Here is a 13298-nt window from a genome sequence, read left to right as displayed (position 1 = left end):
TGTTTTTTAATTAGTGAAACACAGTGATCTACAGCCCTGGTTATTAGTGTGAGACTTCAACCACCATGAAATCCACACAATCCAGAAAATCCAGGAGTGCGATACTGTTTTACACTGGTGTAAACACAACCATTACAGAGGATGCCTTCCCACTGGCTTTTTGTCAGTCAGTAAGTGAGGAGGGAGACATTGCCATCAGCACATCTGCATCATGCAGCTGGGACATTCTGCTTGCAACTCCACCATCAACAGAGCAACATCCTCCCTCTCAGCTGCAGAGTAAACTACCTTTACACACCCCGCTGCCAACCTTGGTACTCTATCCCAGACTTTGATTTTTTCAGTTAGTTCAGCAATAAAACACCTAATGATGCTGGTGCCTGAATCATCATTGGTCTCTGAGACAAATAGCTTGGGTATCCCTCTGCAGAACGATTGCTCCAGGCTCTTTGCAGTCTCAAGCAGGCATTAACACAGGCATGTGTCCCCTGCACGCTGTGCCCTGCTTCCATTAGAATGTGTTCTAAAAAATTCCATTTTTTGCAGCAAGATAAACTAGTCTCGCCAGCTCCTCTGCTGCAAGTGCCTATTCTAAAGAGGGAGTCTCTGACTCCAGCAGAGCCTCCCTCCCAGAGGTGTGGCACTGCGGGAAGGAAAGGAAGACTGGGGATTGCACTTACAGTGAATGGGATTAGATGGCTGCTCTTGCTGTTTTATCGAAAGTGTCCCTTCTCCAAGCAACACTGATTAACATGGATATTTAAGTAGAATCAAGGTGAGATAAAGAGTATTGTATTAATACATATATGTATTCCTCCCTCTTCCAAACGTCAGCAGTCAGCATGCCTGATGAGAGATGCTGCAAAGAAATGATTTCAGGTTGAGTGCATCACATACTGACTCACTGCCATGAAGCTCTACACTTCAACAGAATTCCTGGTGAACAATGATGAAATATTCATCAGTTCATATTTGTAAATGGCCCAGCAACATACTGAGCAAATGACCTCCAACGAAGTGCCTCGCATTAAAATGGAACAGCAACCAGCTGAAATGAGGGAACTACAAACTATGCATGTGTTTTGTCAGCACAAACAAGCAGCAAACACAAACAGAAAGAAATCTAGTTGGACGCATCATCATCCTGACAGTGAGAAACAAATGAGAAGCCAGCCTGTTCGCTTCAGCAAGACCCACTGGTGGTGCTGCCTGTGGCAGGAGTGAATAGGGCAACCTGGGCTAAACATTACTTCCTGCCCTCTGTCACAAGCAGAAAGTGAACCAGGCAAGGCAGGAGGCTGCTTGTTCTCCCCACATGCTGGCCCTGATTGTTCACCACCTCAAGCACTGCTAGTCCTTAACAGCAGGTCTTGGTCCCTAAAGTGGAAAACACAAGCATATACCCTCCAGAGGAACTGGGAAGCCTGCCCCTCCCCAAGTTGATACGTGATGCTGGGCAGGAGCATCCCCACAGTTAGCATTTCTTGCCCTGCCTGCATGCTTTGATGGGAGCCCCTGTAGACAGCGAGCCAGGTTTGCAAGGGGGGCAGGCTGTGGGCATAGAGGTGCCACCCAGCACTGCTCTTTGTCTGGGGTGCTGGTAGCCAGTGCTGATTTAAGCAGCAGAAGGCTGGATTTTCTGTCCTGCTTTCAGCAGTCATCATTATTCAGGATGCGTGTTTTCCAGGGAGGTTGCCAGAGCTGCACTGCACCGCTTGTGATGGTTAATCCTTGTACGGGAAAGCTCCACAATGGAAACTGTGAGGAGAATGCAAAATAAATTAGGAAAACCTAGCAAGCCATCATCAGCCTTTACAAAACAGAGAGACACCCAGGCCTGGCCTCCCCCAGACCTTTTCCAAGGTACTTTCTTGAAACTGATCTTAAAAACCCATCTGGTGCTGCCCCAAGGTCTCACAGAGAGGTGAGCTCCCACCGCCAGAGCCAGGGGGGCGATGGAGCCCTTTTTTATCATTTATTTATTAATTAAATGCGCTGTGATAAGGCAGATCTACATGCAGGTCCACACACAGCTCCGCAGGCTCGCTGGGGCCTCGGCAGCCGGGAACTTGAACAAACAGCACCATCAGGTGGCTCTCCGGGAAATAGATGTGTGGAAGCACCCAGGGTATCTCCAGGCGGACCTGGCCATCCCTCCGCTCTCCTCTTCCAACCCTCCCAGGAGGGAGGGCCCACAGCCCCTCCTGGCAAAATCCAAGTCCAAAATTGTTAGAGAAAGCTCCAATGGCAGCAAGACACATCCATAAAAAGTGTTAAGGGAAAATTTTTTATCTGCTTCCTTTCCCCTGGCATGCAAGTCTTTTACGTAGTGTCCTTTCCATTGCTGTAGGCTGTGTGTATCCCAGCTCTAACTACATGGTTTAAATGACTCCTTTACAGGCCACCAGGCTTCCAGAGCACCTATCTGAGCATGGTACAAGGTTCAATTCCCTCCCTTAGCCTCTTCAATTTTTGAGGGCACTCTCAAATCAATGTTTTCACCTTGAAAATAGTTCCTGGTATACAACCCCCATTGGTGCACTGCTGGCATTCATCTCCCCCCAGCTGCACAGGGAAGGAGGAGGATGCCTCCTTCAGCCTCAGGCAGGTGCCCTTCCACCAGAGACTGCCTTTGAAATACTTGGCTCCTTCAGCCTGTTTGCTGCCTTCTCCTGTGGCTCACATATTTGGTCAGTGCAAAGTGGGAGCAAAGCCTTTCCCACTAACTTACCAGAGCAGCTTTGATCCCCTGAGTCACAGAGCAGATAGCACCCCAACACACATAAAGACAACAGATTCAGCTTCTAGAATCCAGACCTCAGCCATTTCACAAACTCTGCTCTCAGGCTCCAGCTTGTCACCTTTACCTATCCCCCTAAATAGAGAAGAGCAGTGGATAAGACAATCTGAAGGAAAGCAAAATGCTCTTGCACCCACAATGCTGCAGTGACTGCAGCCATACGTATTCTATTTCCATGATTACCGGAGGAGGGACCTATGCCATCAGTCTCAGCTGCTTTTCTCATACCTGGATTTTAGAAGATTTTTCTTTAGGTTGTTCTCTCTTCAGTGAATAATTAGATATTTCTAATGGTCTCCTAGCAGAACTAAGGTAGTTTAAATATTAATGCATATAAAGAATATGTTTAGTTGTTTGTATATTTATTTGTTTATGCATACATGTTCCTATAAGTAAATATATGTATGCCTTACATTTATATAAGACACAGAAATCAATAGGCACATAAGCACACACACAGTCACATTCACAAACCTAAAGGAAAATTATTCAAAAGTGTGGTTACTCAGTTCCTCTAGGAAACAGCTCAGTTCACAGTTTCAACCTTGAGTGCCCACAGTCTGAGCTTACAGCAACAGCTCTGAAAATCAGGACCTTCCATTGTTATGTTTGTGCTTATGCATACAGAAGGACCGATTTACATATCTAATTTCAGGCCTCTAATTTTCAAAACCTTGCGGCCTGAAGAGACAATCCAGTGTTTCCAGTTATACTGCCTCCAGGGGCACTTCTGCACAAAACACATCATCCAGTCACCTTGAAGGGATGTCAAAGCATTGCAAGTTGTTGACAGCCCATCTCAAAAAACCTCTGCTTTCTGTAATAAAGAGACCTCCCAATTCCCAAATATGCTCAATGCAATAAAATTTTTGAACATCCCATATAAAGTTGATAATAGAGCACCTATCACAAAAGACAAAAAAAGAAGAGGAAATGAGATTATATTTCCCATCATGACATCTGCATTAAGCTCAATAGCTGCTTATTTCTACTATAATTGTGCCAAAGTCATTTTGAATTTCATTTCGTTCATGCACCTTGCTCTGAAGCTGAGATATTTTGGGAAAAACAATGCACAAGACAGTACTTAAATTCAATGGCAACATCTCACCAGTTGCTACTAATGATGTCAGAGGAGGTCAGGTGGGCACAGAAGTAAGAATTGTCCCTACCTTTGTACACTTTTTGAGTGGCTAAATAGCACCCAGGAGAACTGAGGTCTTCCTAGGACAGCAGAAATACAGAACTAAGACAAAGGAATGTCTTTTTTCCTACCACCTTAATTCTCTTTACTTTCAGGCTCTCCCTCAGCCCTTGTCTTCTATTTTTCTGTAAAAGGAGAATGCAGTACTAGGGGAAGTCAGCTTGCAGCAGCACTGGATCATGGGAGAGCCTGCACAAGCCACCTCCAGGCACTTCTATAAGTACCTCTTTTCTACACTGGGCTGTCAGTTGTGCTGCTCTATTCTTGTAGAGCCATGGAGCAAGATGCTTGGGGTGGGTTTGTTGGCAGATCAGTAGGGAATCATAATATTCCTGCCAAATTCATTTTCTCATGTGACCTGAGCTTGACTTAGAACATGGATTTCCTACAGAGACAAGTTTGAGCAGTGCCAGGAATTTGAAAGCCAGGTGGTCTGCAAAGCTTCTCCCCAGGCTCTGAGATCCTATTTCCTCACGTCATTCTTTCCAGACAGCATGGAGTGCGGGCTGGGGTGCTCACAGCAAACTGAGTCCTCAAAACCAATGCAATTGCTCCTTCCACCACCATAATCCTCTGGAAGAGACTGTGACAGAAGTGGGAGGAAAGATAAGCACGTTTTCTGCTAGGAAACAGATTCAGACAGGCTTTGACCAAGAACGCTAGTGAAACTTTTCTCTGCCAGAGGAAACTCTAAAAAAAAAAAATCCCACTTTTTCATCTCAGCAACATCCAAATCTGGCTTAGCTAGTCCAAACTGTCATGTCCTTACTAAATCAGAAATCCTATATTTGCCTATTTGGAAGGGAAAGCTATCAGGCAAAGGCAGATAGCTTTCTTCAGAAAAGTCTATCCATAGGTTCACTGATCTTGTGGGACAAGAAGGTCCATATATTAATTTTAGATATCTGGCAATCTGCATACTAGAAATACCATATGGCTCCCATCCATACTGACTTCTATTAAGGAAACAAAAGCTAGAATGAGCTGGAAACTCTCCCAGATGATGATCTCTGAATATCCATTGAGAAAAAGCAGCCTACCTTAATATATTATTTACCCCATCCCTAAGAAACTCTCATTAAAAAAAATAATTTTGGCTCCCTGAAGAGGAACAATAGCAGTGTTACAATTGTAATGGGATGTCAGACCAGGACCTGGACCAAATATCACAGTCACAGAATGGTTAAGGCTGGAAGGCACCACTGGAGGTCATCTAGTCCAACCTTCCTGGTCAAGCATGACTCCCTACAGCACATTACTCAGGATTCTGTCCAGATGGCTTTTGAGTGTCTGCAGAGAGACTCCGCAGCTTTTCTGGGCAATTTGTTCTAGTAAAAAAAGTAAAGAAGTTCTTACTCATGTTCAGGTGAAACTTCCTGTATATCAGTTTCTGCCCATTGCCTCTGTCCTTGGCACCCCTGACGCTGCTTTTCTCACTGTTTTGTCTCAGCAGGAACCAGGAGTAATGCACGGATTACAGCTGTCTGCTTCTGGACTTCTTAATCTTGTACAGCTACAGAAGGATCCCTGACACAGAGCAGGGAGTCGCCGCATCATCCTAAAATGGCTCCTGTCATTCCCTCTAGAAACATTACAGAAGTGGCAATGGTCCACAACACATATAATCCCATATCTATAATTGCTGCCTTGTTGGCAAATTCCCGTCACAGATTGCACTCAGTTCTATCCCACCCTCACATCAGATGCAATCCACACCAGCCTGTGCCTGCTGGAGTGCCTGGCTGAGGGAGCAAGATGGAGAATAGCTCACTGCACTGGCACTCTTGGGAGACAGAGAACTCAGACTTTGGCAAGTCTGAACCCTGCACCTCAGCTGAAGCCACCCCTGTATCACCTCTGCTTCCTGTGGGCCAAGGAAGGGATGGATGTAGCGTGTCCTTCTCCTCCACTCTCCCACTCCCCCACTCCTTTCTATCCACCTTAGATGCAGTCGCAGCAGCCAAGCTCTCTACGCACAACGTGGAGGGAGTGATATCTCCCAAAGAAGCAGCATTTGAAAAAGCACAAGTCACTGAGAAAGCAACCTCCCTGTGGTCATTGTGCTGATGGGTAGGGGACACTCAGAAAATCTGTGTTTCTACAGTCAGAGAACAGCAGGATAAACTCAGGAATAGCTTTTCTGAGAGAAACTGCAAACTCCCTTAGCACATTTCTGGAAGAATGTAGCTGGGAGAGTGTCAGCAGAAGCTTTGAAATTCATTTGCATCAGACTCACAACTTTCTGGCAGTAGGCTGACCAGTCTGAAATTCACTCCTTAAATCCATGAGAATCCAGTTTAGTCTTTCTTCAGCTGTAGTTCCTCTGCCTCCTTTTTTAGTGTCCAAACAAATCCAACATCTCCACCCATCAGTCAGAAAGGAGAAGAGAAACACAGGTTAGGGAACATTCAGGTACCACAAGGGAACAAATGGCATAGTATGTCAATGAAATCCCAAATTATTGTCTAACTTAAGCCTTGCTTTCTTTCCTGGAAGGGCTGAGCTGCTTGTTCACAATGTCTGCTGCTGGTAAGATAATTCCACTTTCAATTGCTCTCCTTTTTACAGTTCTCTCTCTGAATTGGCACTTCTTTAGGTATCTCCCAGCACATGATTATGAGACCATTTTTAAAGATTGCACATCAGGCCTCTGTGGAAATCAATTAGATCATGTTAGGGAAGGAAGACTATCATTGCCAGGTGATCCAGAAGCACAAGAGTAGCTATTTTAGACATTTATCCCTGCTTGCAGATGGCTGTTCAATCCAAAACCCTGCTGAGTTGCCAAGTTCCCCAACATAATATTTGTGTGACTACGAAATTCCACCGCTGCACTGTGTGCATTGGCTGTAGATACCTGATACCCACAGATATCACTTCCTGCCCTGTTGGGTCACCTGCAAACAGAATTTGTCTGTAGAGCCAGGAACTCTGCTCCTTAGATCAAACATTAACTAGTCCTTGGCTGAGTCTGCTCTGTCACAAGGTCCCAGGGCGTATTATGAAAGGAGTGTCTGGACACCGCTGAGCATTTCCTAGGCAGGAAGCTGAGCTTATTCTACAGAGTCACTCCCCCATGAACACAGAGCAACCTGCCAAGATGGAGAAACATTTCTACCAGGAATGGAGAAACATTTCCACCAGAGTTGCAAAAATGGATGGATAGCACATGACTCAATGCAACTGTCCTGGTGTGCTGTTCCTTACTGCCTAACATGCACTGATCTGCATTGATCCAAAATTACGCTCCAGCACCTGAGTGTTGGCAAACAAATTCAGTCTGTCCAGGAGGGCCACTGGGTTTTGACAGAGGCCATTGATCCACTGTGATCCTGATTCAACACCAATTTAAACATATTGCCTGGCTGAAGACCCACTCACGAGCACTGTCATGAGGCAATGCATAAGAGACTGACTTCTGACATAATGACACCTGCCAAGTTCATGCTGAACCAAAGGCTGTTTCCATGTCTAATTGAAGATGCCTCACCAAAGCCATGCACTGAGAGGCAGTTCACAGAAGGGAGAACACACCAGTGTGAAACACCTTTTCTCACTCCTTTGAAGTTGAGGTTTCAAAGCTTCTCCCATTCTGAACTTTATCTGAACAGGACGTCACCTCTAAGGCAGATCAGAGCTCTTAGCCCAGGAGAAGTCCCCACGTTTTGAGCTCCAGCTCTCAAGAAGTAAAAAAGTCTGTTAACCTATACAGGCTATTCTGGATGTGGAGTGTTCTTCTAATTGCAGTGCTTGGTTCTGGTGCTGAGAAAATTCCTCTTCTGATAAGGCATATTTCCACAATATTGTAACAGCTCGTTCATAAGAAGCTTGGAATTCAGTGAAGTGGTATTTTCTAAGGAGAACAGTATCCACTAGAAAATTCCCACCCACCTCAAAACCTAACTCTGCAGCCATAATTCTGCACAGCTACAGAGACTGGTTGGTGGAACTGAGGAGAGGAGAGACAGAAATAAATGAATATTTTTTCCTTTGCACCAAAGCAGTTTTTGCCACTTTTATCCCGGCTATGATTTTGGAGCCCACATGATTCCAAGGCCAGAATTTCTTTTCAGCCTTAGACCACATACATTTGCATCATGAACATGCAATGTAAACCTCAAATAAATGTATATGTCATTGTCTCTGCTCTGCGTAACTAAGTCTGCTTTCTTCCTTCCCATTCCCTTATGTAAAGGTGCACACCGAGGACAAGTTGACAAAAATGACAATGCTAGTCCAAGAATAACATCCCAAACTTTCAGTCAATCCTACTTTTCATGGACATATATTCACCTTAGGCACATCACAAGCATGGCTGTCCTCTCCAGACAGCACCAGAACAAACTTATCCTACATTTTCTCCTTGCATGCAAACAAATGGCAGAGGGATAGTATAATAAAACTCGCCTTTCTGCTCTACGATCACAGAATGGTTTGGGGAAAGTTTGAAGTCATCCAGTGCAACCCCTTGCAATAGGCAGGTAGATTTTCAACAGAATCAGGTTGCTCAGAGCCAGATCTAACATGGCCTTGAATGTTTCCAGGCTCTTTGGGCAACCTGCTCCAGTGTTTAACCAACCTCATCATAAAAAACTTCTTCCTTATACTTAATCTAAATTTACTCTTACAGTTTCAAAGCAATAAATCTCATCTTATTCCTACAGACATTAATAAAAACCCTGCCCCCGTATTTCTTGTAAGCTCTCTTTAACTATTGAAAGTCTGCAATAAGATGTCCCTGGAACTTTTTCTTCTCCAGGCTGAATAAGCCCAACTCTGTCAGCCTTTCCTCACAGGAGAGGTATTCTATCCCACTAATAATTTCTGTGTCCCACCTCTGCAAATGAGGAACATAGCTGCTTCATGACAGCAGCCTAATTTCACCATGTTTCCATGACTGCCCACCAGTCCACTCCAGGAAAGACTAGTTTTTAACGAGAGGGAAAGGCTTTACACTGCATACCTCTATTACAGCTGCACAGCCTAAGGTGTGTATGTTGGTACAAGCACACTCCCTCTCCATTTGGCAGCAGATGAGCCAGGAAACTTTATCCTGTCGCACAGGCTGTAGAATCCAGATGGAGTCCTGAAAAGTTGTAACAACATGCAACTGAACATTTAATATAAATTATAAAGAGAAGAAAGTTCTTTCCTTTTCTCCATACTACTGACTACACCCTTTTCCTTAAAGCTTTAGTTCTAAAATGAGCTGTTAAAATTTAAAAAGTAGCTACCAGAGTAGTCTGCTACTACATAGTAGTAGTACTATAAAGTAGTATAAAGTAGTATAAAGTGAAATTTAAACCTGATGTGTATAAAACCATATAGACTTATCCTATATATTCCAAATAGCACCAGTGTTCCATGAAGAGCAGACAGTTCTGAAAAGCAGTTCAGTCCCAGGCAGCCACTAAGGGCTTGTACTGAGAGCATACCAGGACTCAGCAAAGCTCAGCTTTACGCTGGTTACAAAAATCAGAGAACATCAGCCCCATTTGCAAGTCCTGCTGGCATCAAATTTTGTCACTTTGCAACACTCTCAGCCCCTTGGTTTGGTCTTGGAGCACTTGAAAAGACCAGGGGTGACTGGAGTAGCTGGGTTCCCACCCCAGGTACTGGGTTGGCAGCTAAGGGCTGGTGGATCCCTGAAACTTTCATGCCCTACAGAAGGAAGAAGCCCTGAGGGCCTCAGGCTCCACTGTTCTCTGCTCCTGGCAGGGCTTACAAGGTGCATGAGTCTCATCAGGCACACTGCTGAGGGCATAGCACCTCAAACATCCCCAGCACGAGAAATCACAGAAAACAAAACTCAGGCACAGCTGGAAAGGGAGTGAGAGGGTAGCACATCAGCTTGTATTACATTTCTGGGTGCTGTTCTTTTTAAACTAAAATACTAAACACACTATTACAGGCACAGTAGGAAAATTTTACTTTTATTGAGAGAAAAGGTATCACCTTTGGAAAGTCTTGTCGCTTTGCTAAGAAATTTTCACTCATTGTCTTTGACTAGGAGGAGATCCATGCTGAGAAATATAATGCAGAAAGCTTTTGTTCAGAGTGAATTGCAAAAGAAAGGAAGATAAATCCGCGAAGCTTTTAATATGTAGTTTTCCCTCTGGCAACATTTCATTGTATGATACAGGCATGCAAAGATGCCAAAGGAAAGAAAGAAAGATTTTGGCTTGAAAGAAAGAACTTAAACTTTGGTTAGGACTCACCCGACACTGGACTTGCTCAATAGAGAAAAAAAAAATCCTTAAATAAAACAGGCTCTTAAGAGGAAACCCCACTGCTGAAGTGAAGCACTAGCCAGGTCTACATTTGAAAAAGTTTTGCAAACACAAGTACTTGGCTGGGAGGATAGGAAAAACAACATGCCTATAACTAACTTGGCAAAAGTCACAGTGTAGGTGCAGTTGTATGAGCGCAAGCAACAGGCCCCTTGACCACCAAGCCCCGTGACTAGCTAAGCCTCTGCAGGGAACCCAGAGAGTAATTAAACAATTCAAGAGCAAGGATGCTGTATGAGCACAAGTACGAGCACAATCCATTCAGGGATGGGGGGGGAGGGGTGATTGCTATATCAGCAATCTTTTTTTTAAGACAACCTAAGTTACAGACATTAATGCAACATTATCTGCTTACCAGTGGGCCTTGTATCTTTTTACTCTTCCCAATTACATTACAGATAAAATAATCTTCTTGATAGGGAACAAGAGATTTTTTTCACTCTTTAATATGTCAAAAACATCTGATCAAGGTCAAGAGTCCTCTAGGTATAAGAAGCCACCGCCCCTCAACATCCTTTGCAGACATTTTTGAGCTGTTTATCTCCATGGTCAAAACCTTCAGTCAGGCAGATAAAGAAACACACTTGTTGGCCAGATAAGCAATGTGCCAAAACAGAATTCCCTCTGCCAGAACTGATACCATTTCTTTTAGATGTAGTTTCTCATGCCACAGGCTTTGGCTGTCTGAAGGGAAAGTAGTTCTCAGAACATATGGAATTGGTAATAAAGCTCTTTCTAGGAGATACAAGGAATGAAATGGCGAAACAGTGTCTGCAGTACATGCTGTAAAACCTGAAGTAAAATTCCACTCCAAGTAAAATTCCCTTCCCACTGAGAAAGAACAACATGGTGGGACAAAGTGGAAGTGACAGCGTGGCTTTCCAAAACATTAGCTATATCATGGCTGTTTCCCCTCAGAACATTGGCTACCCAAAACCTGCTTGAGACACACATTCCAACCTCGCACTCACAAAAAAAAAAAATCTTGTGACTTGTCATTTTGAGTCAGTGTCAGGAGCACTGCCAAAAAACAAGGATGAAAAAGCTGTCTTGAAAGAGCAAGAGAGAGTCTATGCACCAGAAGGGGAAACAGTGCCTGTGTATATCAGAGTTCCCAAGCTCAGCTACAAAGTTGTATTTGGTTTCTGCTAGATCTACTCCAGGCATCCTAGTTCCAGTGAAGCTGGAAGACTTGTATCCCACAAGTCCAGTGTTGTTCCATGTTCCCAGGCTTAGACCAAAATCTCTACAAGGCAAAGCAAAGACACTTAGATGCAGAGAGGCTGCCTTCTGCCAAGAGGACTGCTTGGAGTCAGGCTTTGAAAGCCACAACCAATGGCAACACTGCTCCAACAGGATGGGCAGGCAGAAGGAAGGGTGGTAAAGAAAAGCCCATTGTCCAGGAAATCATTCTAGTCCAGATAAAAGTTTCATTTAACCCATTAACTTGTTCCCAGTAGTGTGGGCAAGTAGGCATGGAAAGAAGAATAAAAGTAGGCCAAGCCCATTTGCTTTCTCCCATGTATTTTTGCAACTTTCACTTGATTCTCATCTCAGGGGAGGTCCTGGTCCTGATTTGGTTTGTTTATTGAATGATCCCCAAGAGGTCTCTCTTTGAAGCATGTATCCTATCTTTTCATTCGCTTTGTTCATTGCTATTGAGCATTAGCCTAATATTTTAAGTGAAAGATCATGATGGTGTTTCCTAAAAAACAAAATAAATTTGGAAGTTACATTCTCAAGGTCCTGATCTGAAGTACTTTGTGTTTTGTAATATATCACTATATACAATTTTCACTATCTTTATAGACTTTTGTGGCAAAAGATTTTTATTTTATGTGATTTTAGTTTAAATGTATTACAGTAATCCTAGACATTGTCTCTCCCTACCATACCCTTTTCAATTGCTCTTGCTTTTGTCAACTATCTGCAGGGTACAACCTAAGTCCAGTCAAATCAGATCTGTAATTCAGATCTCATTATGTGACTCATATATGTTCCATGCCTAAGGACAGTTGCCTGGATTCTCACTCTGGCCCTGGACAGAAAATTTACCATTATGATAGCATCCAAAAATATGAAGCAAGCTTGAGCCTCATTATTTAAAGCAAGGTCTCTAGGATTGCACTGAATTGGCTTTTAAATTTAATACATCATGGTTGAAATCTTGGCTGTCTCTTTAATCTGTGGGATTACTTTTATTACCTTCATTGAGGCCAGAATTTTGCCTGAAGAATAGCCCTACCATTTAGCATTATTTCATAATTATCTTGTTAGGTGCTTTCCTGTTTACTAAACAACATAAGTTTTCCCCTGTTCAGCTTTACTTAGTGGCAGAGCAAATGATACTTACAGCCTTCAGAGCAAGAAAGACTGAAAAGGCCAAAGTGATCTTTTACCCAACTCTGTTATACTACAGAGCCAATTTCTCCTTGTCTTGAGCTCAGAGAAGACTATTGCAGACATTTGCTTTAGGGTTGAATTCAGCTTGTAGCATTTTTCCAGTTGGTGCTCTGTCCAGAAAAAGACCTTTCTGGCAACTGCAGTTTGAAATTCTATTCCAGCCCTGGATCTTAAAACTGAATCAGGGAATTTTACTGGAGATGAAGGAATTCTCCCTCCTTCCCTTACTCCTTCCCTGCCATCTGCACCAGCCACTAATTTCTGCATAAAGCACAGCTTTAAAAGAGCTAGTGCAAATAACAAATGTACATTTTCACTAGAGGGCCATTAAGTAACCAGACAGAGAGGAGGAAAAAATTAAGTTTAGGTTTATCCGATTGGGTACACTGCTAAATTGTATATTCCCAAAAAACCACTGAACAAAATCAATGTAAATGAAGGATTTAGCATAGTCAAGCAGAAAGAATTCATTCCCAAAAGTTTCAAGTCTTGCTTATGTGGTGTCAGCTTTATCAGACACACCTCCCTTCTCTCCAGACGACAGATTTGTTACTAGGAAAAACATAGAGACCAAAATGTTCATCTTCCAAAATTTGGGCTG

Source organism: Agelaius tricolor, unplaced genomic scaffold (assembly GCF_023055355.1).
Source record: "Agelaius tricolor isolate 1412-34295 unplaced genomic scaffold, bAgeTri1.0.p SCAF_2, whole genome shotgun sequence".
NCBI classification, from domain to species: domain Eukaryota; kingdom Metazoa; phylum Chordata; class Aves; order Passeriformes; family Icteridae; genus Agelaius; species Agelaius tricolor.
Note: the sequence above shows the minus strand (reverse complement) of the source record.